At 35.8% G+C, this 8,868-nt stretch overlaps 1 pseudogene; it reads right to left on the bottom strand.

Annotated features, from left to right (window-relative positions):
- Positions 1-1,253: 1,253 nt before the first annotated feature.
- On the bottom strand, positions 1,254-2,802 carry LOC112914253 (importin subunit alpha-1 pseudogene; annotated as a pseudogene).
- Positions 2,803-8,868: the final 6,066 nt, after the last annotated feature.

The raw sequence follows: 8,868 nt of genomic DNA, 5'->3' as shown, positions 1-8,868 counted from the left end.
TAACTTTGCATTTGCCTATATGATTTTTCTTTTAAAACAAGTTATTCTTGCATTTTTAAAATGGTAGAAAATAGCTTAAAAATCTAAAGCAATAAACTTTCATTCACCCATTATTCTTTAGTCTCTTCTACCAAAGACTACGACTTTTAAGTTTTTCTGATTTTGGTTACTTCTATGTTTCAGCAATATATATGTTTTTAGCCTTGATCTTTATTTAATTCTTTAGACGCATAATTTTACTGGACTTAAAAAAATTACAACCAATCTCCTTCTTTCCTTTTCTTAATAAAATTATAGTAATGCCCTTGCATTCTCTGCTAGACACTTCTGTAATGTGTCATTCCTCCAGAGAGTGTATCCTTCTAATCACCACTAAGTGACGTGAATATCAGCACTCCTATCAATATTTTTTCCACTTTTCATTTTTTCTCAGTCTACTAAGACTGTATTTTCCATTTTCCATATTAAGGTGTATGTTCTCTTCTGTAGCCATCATAGCATTGCTAGTGTTCTATGTTTATTCTAAAATATAATACCCAATATGATTTGTTCTATAAATATTATTAAATGCAGGATTGTGTACTAGGATCTGTTAATCTTTACAAGACTCTCAGGTAAATGACCCTGAATATACCTAGTGTGAAGTTCCACTGGATCTCTAATCTTTCATAAGAGGTTATCATGGTTTTTATTATTTTTATTTTTGGATTTTGTTTTTCTTGTCATTTTTCTTTGCCTTTTTTTCTCCTGGATATTCATAATGTTTTTCTTTGTGTCTGTGTCTACTTATTCTGTCATATGTCCTACTGTGCCTAAGATTCTGCTTGTGTACTTTGGTCACCTGAATCTTATTTCTCCAAATCTCCTGTATTCATGAGTTCTAAATTCTGTGGCCAATCTGAAATTATTGTTCTCTGGACCTGCTGCACTGCTTAGACCCAAAGACTCTTCTTCTCTACTCTAGTCTGACTCCATTTGTTTATTTTTAAAATGTTTTTAAGGAAAAAGATGAAATCTTGTCTCTACTTACAGGACACTGCATGACATGAACTTCCACATAGAAATAAGAAACCCACTGAGAGGAGAAGTTTCATACACTATGTACAGTTTGGAATTGTTCAAGTATAGTTTCCTTGTAAAAAGTGCTACAATAACAAAACACATTTAAAAAGAGTTCTTAGTAGAGAAACAATAAGACAAACTTATACCAGACTTGGTATACAACAAACAGGTTTATTCCTCAGCTACACAATCTAAAAGTTAAAGGTCTCAAGAGTACCATCCTGAACTTGGAAAGTATAGCCTTCAGAGGCTGTTTTCTGGCACAACATTTGGATCTTCCTCTTCCTCTTCCTTGATTCCTTAGCAATCAAATTTGGTGACGCTTTTGTACATAGACTCATTTTCGTGGTTTTGTAGAGCTTCAGTTTTGTCCAAACCTCCACATTCTTCCATCATTATACTAAATTTCTCAATTTTCCCTAGTCTTTCAACTGCCTAAATGATGTTTGAAGTGGCATCCAGAATACCCAGAATACATTTAGTATCTTATGCAGTTGAGAGGTTCATCAATGGTTCTTTTATGCCATAACAAATGAGGCACACAATCTGTTCAACCATTCCACTACTTCTATAGTTGGTTATGGCCCCAACAGCTTCCTTTACGGTCTTAAAGTCTGCCTTGGAGAGAACACCAATGAGGAATGGGATTAATCCATGATTTTCAACTTTCTGTATTTGATCCTGGTAACTGGCTGTGATGTTTGATATTGTCCATGTAGCTTCCTTTTGAGTATTAGTTTTGGGGTTCATTAGTAGGCTGGGAAAGATAGCTAGTGCTCCTGCATCTATTATACCCTGAATCTGTTCATCTGTTCCAGTGACAACATTTCCTACATCACAATGGGCAATTCTATAGCAACTAGATGCTTCACAATTTGGGGCACAGCTTCTGTTTTCACAACCATTTCAATCCATTCATTTGGACCAGCAATAAGGTAGGAAATGGCCCAGCAGATATCTGCTAATACTTCTGGATCATCATGATGCAGGAGACGAACTAAGGTGGGAAGAATCTGCTCTACCTCATCTAACAGGACTTGTTTCAACAAAGGTTTGAAAATGTTCAATGAGGTTATGTAAGTAACCACACTCTAAATATGACATATCAGGAACTTCAAGGAGAGTCAACAGTGAGTCAGCTGCCCATATTTGATAACCACGTCCCAGAAAACTGAACCATCACCTGCAGTATTAGAGCCCACGCAGCTCATTCCCTAATGATGGGCGAGGGAAGATGTCAACAGAGGAATGAATGTTGGGGTAGCACTTCCATCTACCACAACCACAGTCTTTCCAGAGGCAGTGTTAGTGAGCGCCCAAGCCAATTCAAACTGAATAGGACTCCAATCAGTTCTGCCCAAGAAGGACACATATTTTGGAATCAAACCAGCCTGATTATGTGGTCTGTGGGGGGTTGTTTTTCTCTAGAAAGCTGTTTCCTAGCAGCTTGAGTAGCCTGGAGCTGACTTTCTAAATTGTTGCTATTTGTGACCTTGATGATGCCATCAACAGACCAATTCATAGTGCCCTGGCTGTTGAAGATTCCTGCAGTGAAAAAGTAGTGTCATCAGGAAATGAGCTTACATTTCTCCTTTTCATCATTTGGTCATTCTCCTTAGATTTCCTCAGTTCTACCTTAACTTCTTTTCATGCTGCCTCATTCTCCATACTGTCTTTCCCCTTGTTCTTGAAAATGTTAAGGTGGGAAGTTTGTGAATTAGCATTCTCATTGGTGGACATGGTTAGGAAACAAAGAAACAAAGCTACATGGCTGGCTCAGGCTTTCACAGGATGCAGTGTGGGGCATCACAAGATGCAGGTCAGCTGCCCTCAAAACGTCCAGCATGGCTCAGCCCAAAGATGATGTGCTGACTCCATTGGTTTAAATTAAATTTTAAATTTTAATTAAAATTATTTTTTTAATAATTTAAAAGAAATTCTGGGATGCCTGGGTGGCTCACTGGGTTAAGTGTCTGCCATCAACTCAGGTCATGATCTCAGGGTCCTGAAATCATGCCCCCATGTCAGGTTCCATGCTCAGTGGGGAGTCTACTTCCCCTCTCTCTCTGCTCCTCCCCTCTGCTATCTCTCTCTAAAATAAATAAAATATTTCTAAAAATATTTCTTGTTATCTGACTCTTTTATGTAGCAACCAGTTCCTGCTTTGTGTCTGCAAAATGTATTAGAAGATATTTACTGTAGTCATTTTTTTTTTTTGGTAGTCTTTTTTGATGCTATCTTCAATTTATCTGCATTAGCTCACTGTCTAGGAATCAGATCTTTGGTTTGTATGTACTTGTCCTCTAATGTTTCTCATGTTTTTCTTAATATACTGGCAATACGTGTTTATTATTCATATTTGCAATGCAGCAATATATTAAATAAAAATGTCCCTCTGTGACATTTCATTCCACAATATATAAATTAAAGTAGCCATAAACTCTCTTTTTGAATCATTGTGCTGCTAAGATCATGTATCATTGAAGTTTACTTGTGATACAACTATATGTCTTTGTATACTTGGAAATAAAACAAACCATTTGTTTATCTTCTAATTGATGGGATCCAAAAACTTAACATTTAAAGCCTCTTGAATATAATTCCATTTGGATTTATATAATATTATTTAAATTTTTTTTATTTTTATTTATTTATGATAGTCACAGAGAGAGAGAGAGAGAGAGAGAGAGGCAGAGACACAGGCAGAGGGAGAAGCAGGCTCCATGCACTGGGAGCCCAATGTGGGATTCGATCCCGGGTCTCCAGGATCGCGCCCTGGGCCAAAGGCAGGCGCCAAACCGCTGCGCCACCCAGGGATCCTGGATTTATATAATATAATTTAAAATTAATGTAATAATATTTGCAGATAGAAGAAATTAAAAATAAAAACTATATTTTTTACTAACAAACCTAGTGAATTCTGAATAAAACATTTATTTCCTCAAATATATTTCCTTTGGTCAAACATTCCCAAAATACATACTTGCTTTTACGTGTTCTGTGGTTCAGTGTAACTTCAAAAATGACATTTCACAACTGTGAAGGAGTCACTATTATCAAGAATCAGGTCTTAATATAATTTCAATAAAGTTATCAATATATTGTTTAGATGTTAATCTTAGATATAATTTTTGAATGTTTTTCACCATATTTGGTCCAGAAATGGAAACTAACAATTACCTCCAAATAGGACATTTTTCTCTACTCTTTTTTCCAATGCTTATCCTTCTTCTGTGAAAGACATTTTGGGAAAAAAAAAAAAGACATTTTGGGCAAACTTTGAACTAATATCTAGCTCATGTTTCAGCAATCCACCATGATATGCTGACCTAAGATTGTAAGTGTTTAAGTCAAAGAGATTTGTATGTGTGTCTTTTCTTTCATGCAATTTATGAGGATGGACTAAATTAAGTTGACCTTTTGAATCATAGTTTTTATAGCTCAAACTTAGGTAAATAATATATACGTCATGTTTTGTTTAAGAATGAAGTGACCCAAATTTAGACACAGTATATACAAAATGAATTTTAGTTACTTCTCTGTCTACCACTGTTTTTTGTCTTTTGTCGTTGTTTATTTTGAATGTATTGTTATATTTTCCCTATCTCAGTTCTGTCAGTTTTGAAATAAGAAAAACAAGACAAAATTAGATTTACAGTTAGAAGAACTGGGTTCAGGTTCCAACATCATTTATTTATACTGGGAGTGGTTGCAACATAAGGCATGTGGCCTCTGTGATATTTAAATTTCTCACATATATGACTTTTTTAATATGCCATTTCCTAGTGGTTGTGAGACTTAAATAAAAAAAACTTAAATAATAAAATTTAAAAATGTGTACTTCCATGATGAACAATAATTTTACATACGTGCATACTAAGCTCCAGAAGGAAAATAATCTTTTCTCTTCAGTAGATTAAAATATTAAATATTATGTACATTAGAAATGTCACATTTCGAGGCACCTGGGTGACTCAGTTGGTTGAGCATACAACTCTTGGTTTTAGCTCAGGTCATGATCTCATGGGTCATGAAATTGAGCCCCCCAATAAGCTTCATAAAATCTAAAAAAAAAAGAATTATTTACATTTCCTTTTCCCTTAGTGGATTAAAATTATAACATATACATTAGCAATGCTCACATTATGAAGGAAAAATATACAGAAATACTTTAACAGTTCTTTACAATCAAACTGAAATTACATTGTACTTTCTCACTCTATTTGGTTCCTAGAATCCTTTTTCCATGTGGCCAGTTCCTTTTTGAACTCTTTTATGTGATCAGGAAAATAGATTTTCACAATCTGATCTAAAACATTCTATGCCATAAATTGCTTCATTATATCTTAAGCAACTTCTATGTTCTATACACGTTCTGGATAATGTTCTAAAAACTTTTCTAGACATATGTATATGAGGATGAAAAAACAGACATGAATCCTATTTTTAAAGATTCTACACTTTACCTAGAAACAGATATATATATATATCCAGTTGAATTTTTGTTATTTAACAGATTTGGTGGCAACGACAGTGTAATCTGAAGCAAACTTCTGATGACATTCAGGGACAAAGAGAAACAGAGGCATGGGACCTATGAACCCCTTTTTGAGTTCATTGCCTTACCATTTCTGAAAGATATGGCTAGGTTCCTCTGGGTTCTGAGCTCCATTCTCTTAGTGCTGAACTCCCGTTCCAATTGGGTTTTCAGTCAATTCCCTATTTGTTTGATATCACCAGTTCCACAATGGGAAATTCTGGTCCTTGGTTCCATACCCAGATTCTATATTGGAAACTGCTGGTCGAAGTTCCCTATTTGTTTGGAATCCATCCCCAGATTCCATGTTGGGAACTACTGGTGTCAACTGCTGTACCCCATTTGTTTAGAATCAAGTTGCAGTGCCCATTTGTTGAGGTCTGCTGTTTCAATCCATTCCCCAGTCCTAGGTTCCATGGTGGGAATTATTGGGTGTGTATACCAGGGCTTCTCATGGTCAAGATGCAGTAACATCACTTGGTTACTAAGACATTATGAAGCACATGTTTGTTTTTCTTGTTTTTCGTAGATCAAGGCTAGCTACAAGAAATAGTATCTTTAAATTCTGAGGAGTTAAGCATACCATCTTCCAGCATGCCTGCTTATTTTATGTCTAGGAACTATAGTCCTGGAAGCTGTACATATCTACAAAAATGATAAAATTCTACTAAAAACAATCTAGAATTAAAATGGCCATCATGAGGCATGTTCCAGTTAGACAACATCATTCATTTAAGAAGCACACTTGAAAACAAGGGTTCCCAAATTAAATAAATAGAATAGGATAACTTTTTTAACTTCGATGCCAAAGCTTCCAAAAGACTTCAAAACTCCAAAATAGCTTCATTAAAAGACTCATTATAAAAGGCTAGTGTAAAATTAGAGACATAGAAGATAACTAAAGCAAAAGACAATAAAACTGATGTGACTCCAACTGCTCCCCTTTTCTTTATCAAGTACTCACATTTTACTAATTCTCTGTCTGAGATGACTTTTGGTTCTGAAGAGACTATTAAAGTTATCTTTTAAAATCTTTAAAAATAAAACTACTCAAGATTGCAGACAAACCTCCTCATGTGTATTTCACCCTTTAGTTAAAGACTGAACTCAGAGTCATAGTTAAAGAATTTCTTAACCCTAAGGAATATCCTCAAAAGTTTTTCTTTTTTTGAAGAATTTAGAATAATTATTGGGGCCTAGGACCTGACTGTCATATTTTTATCAGCTAGTGCACATATTGGTAGGACCTAGTAAAGCCTAAAAATGGATGGAAGAAGCAAAATGACAAAACCTTGAGGAGGATATCTAAGATCCTTGACCTTCAATGTACTCCCCTTACAGATCAGAAAGAACTTGCAAAATAGCAACTGAACTTTTGCAGTTCATTCCTAGAGGTTTTTCTGCCCTTACTGATTGATTGGCTTATTATTCAAACATGCAAACAAAAGAAAGATGAATCTGTAGCACACTTTAAAGCCCATTCAGAAGTCCTCTTCTGACGGTATTCCAGGTTCATACAATAAATAAGGTCACCAAACTTACTGTAGCTGTTCTGTTTGTAAATGAATAATATCCTGAGATTAGTGGATTAATAAAAAGGGCAGAAAATAGTATGGGAAGCCAACTCTCTGACTGAACTCATGACCAAAGCTGAGCACTTCAAAGCAAGACTTCAAACAGAAATCTGCCAGGCTATTAGCCTTGCAGCCACAACAAAGCCAAGGCTAGAGACCTCAAATAATACCTGGGCCTTTCACATTGTGCCTTCTAGAATCCCATCATGAAATTACTGGTCCAGAAATCAATGTCTCACTTGTAATTAACCGGGGCACTGAGAAAAAAAGATTGTCCTCAAAGGTCCTATGCAAATTCTTCAACTTGATAGCCTCCATTTCCTCCCCCAAGATAAGCCCCTATATGGATCTTATCTAGAGTTAACAGGTTTCCAAGGGCTTCTCCAGTAAACTACCAGTAATTTCCTTAAACATTCAAGAGGAAATTAAACTTGAAATTAATGTGAAATCTTGCCAAGTATTAACTGATGGTAGAGCTACTTTAACCCCTGTTCTCAGAGGAAAACAAATCCCTTAGAGGGGGAAAAAAAGTTTTACATGTTGTAGGTATCCAGTAAAGCTCAGAGGAGTTTCTATTTCAGCCAGTACAAATGACTCTGGGACCTTTTATTGAAAAACATTACCTTTTGCTATGAGATACAGCCCCTTTCAATCTATTAGGTAGAGATCTCCTTTCTAAAGTTAAAGGACATTTTGCTACCAGTGGAGACCTCACCTTAGAATTTTCTGACCAACCTGAACCTGGACTTTTATATTCTTTACATTCTGCTTTTGATACAGAAGAAAAAGAATTCTAACAAAAGTCTTTAATTTAATCAAGGTACCCGAAAATCTGAAGGCTGCTTCTAATACTAACATTGGAAGAATAAAAAGTACAGAGCCTGTAAAGATTCAATGGATGTGACTAAACCTTTTCCTAAATTGCTTCAATATCTACTAAGCCTGAGACCATACAAGGCTTCCCTCCCATAGCAGAAGAACTAATCTCCCAGGGGCTAAACATTCCCTGTACCAGCCCCTGTAATGCCCAAAAGCCTAATGGGAGGGGCTGGCAATTTGTTCAGGGCTTGAGATTTATTAACAAGATACTTATTTCCCATTTCCTAGTAGTTCCAAACCTGAAGACCCTTTTGTTGCCAAGTTCCACCAGACTGAAACGGTTCACTCTTGTAGACTTCTGATCAGCCTTTTTCAGAACCCCTTAACAGCCAGAATCTATTTATTTTTACTTGAAACAATCAACAATATACATGGACAGTTATGCCTCAAGGGTTCACTGAGGGCTATTCTTATTTCTCCTAAGTACTTCACCAAGATTTAAGCATCCTTTAGCTATCTGAGAAATCAAGCCTTTTACAATATATAAACAACCTCTTGCATGCCCAGTTACCAAAGAGGCATTCATAAAAGATTCCTTTTATTTGCTACAACAGTTAGCTGAAAAGTAACATATGGTCTCTTAAAAAAGGAAAAATTATAATTATCTCTAGACATTGTTCATTACTTAGGTTATAATCTAAGTGCTGAAGGAATCCAGCTATCTCCAAAAAGGATTAAGCTAATCCAAGTATTTCCTAGGCCCTCAACTAAGTGACAACTTTGTGAGTATCTGGGTATGGCTGGTTATTGCAGGCTATGAATTTCAATTTTTTCTACTGGCTTCCCCACCCTATGAACCAAAGTTTTAGTCCCTGA

Source organism: Vulpes vulpes, chromosome 1 (assembly GCF_048418805.1).
Source record: "Vulpes vulpes isolate BD-2025 chromosome 1, VulVul3, whole genome shotgun sequence".
NCBI lineage: Eukaryota > Metazoa > Chordata > Mammalia > Carnivora > Canidae > Vulpes > Vulpes vulpes.
Note: the sequence above shows the minus strand (reverse complement) of the source record. Positions and strands in the feature narration are given on the sequence as shown.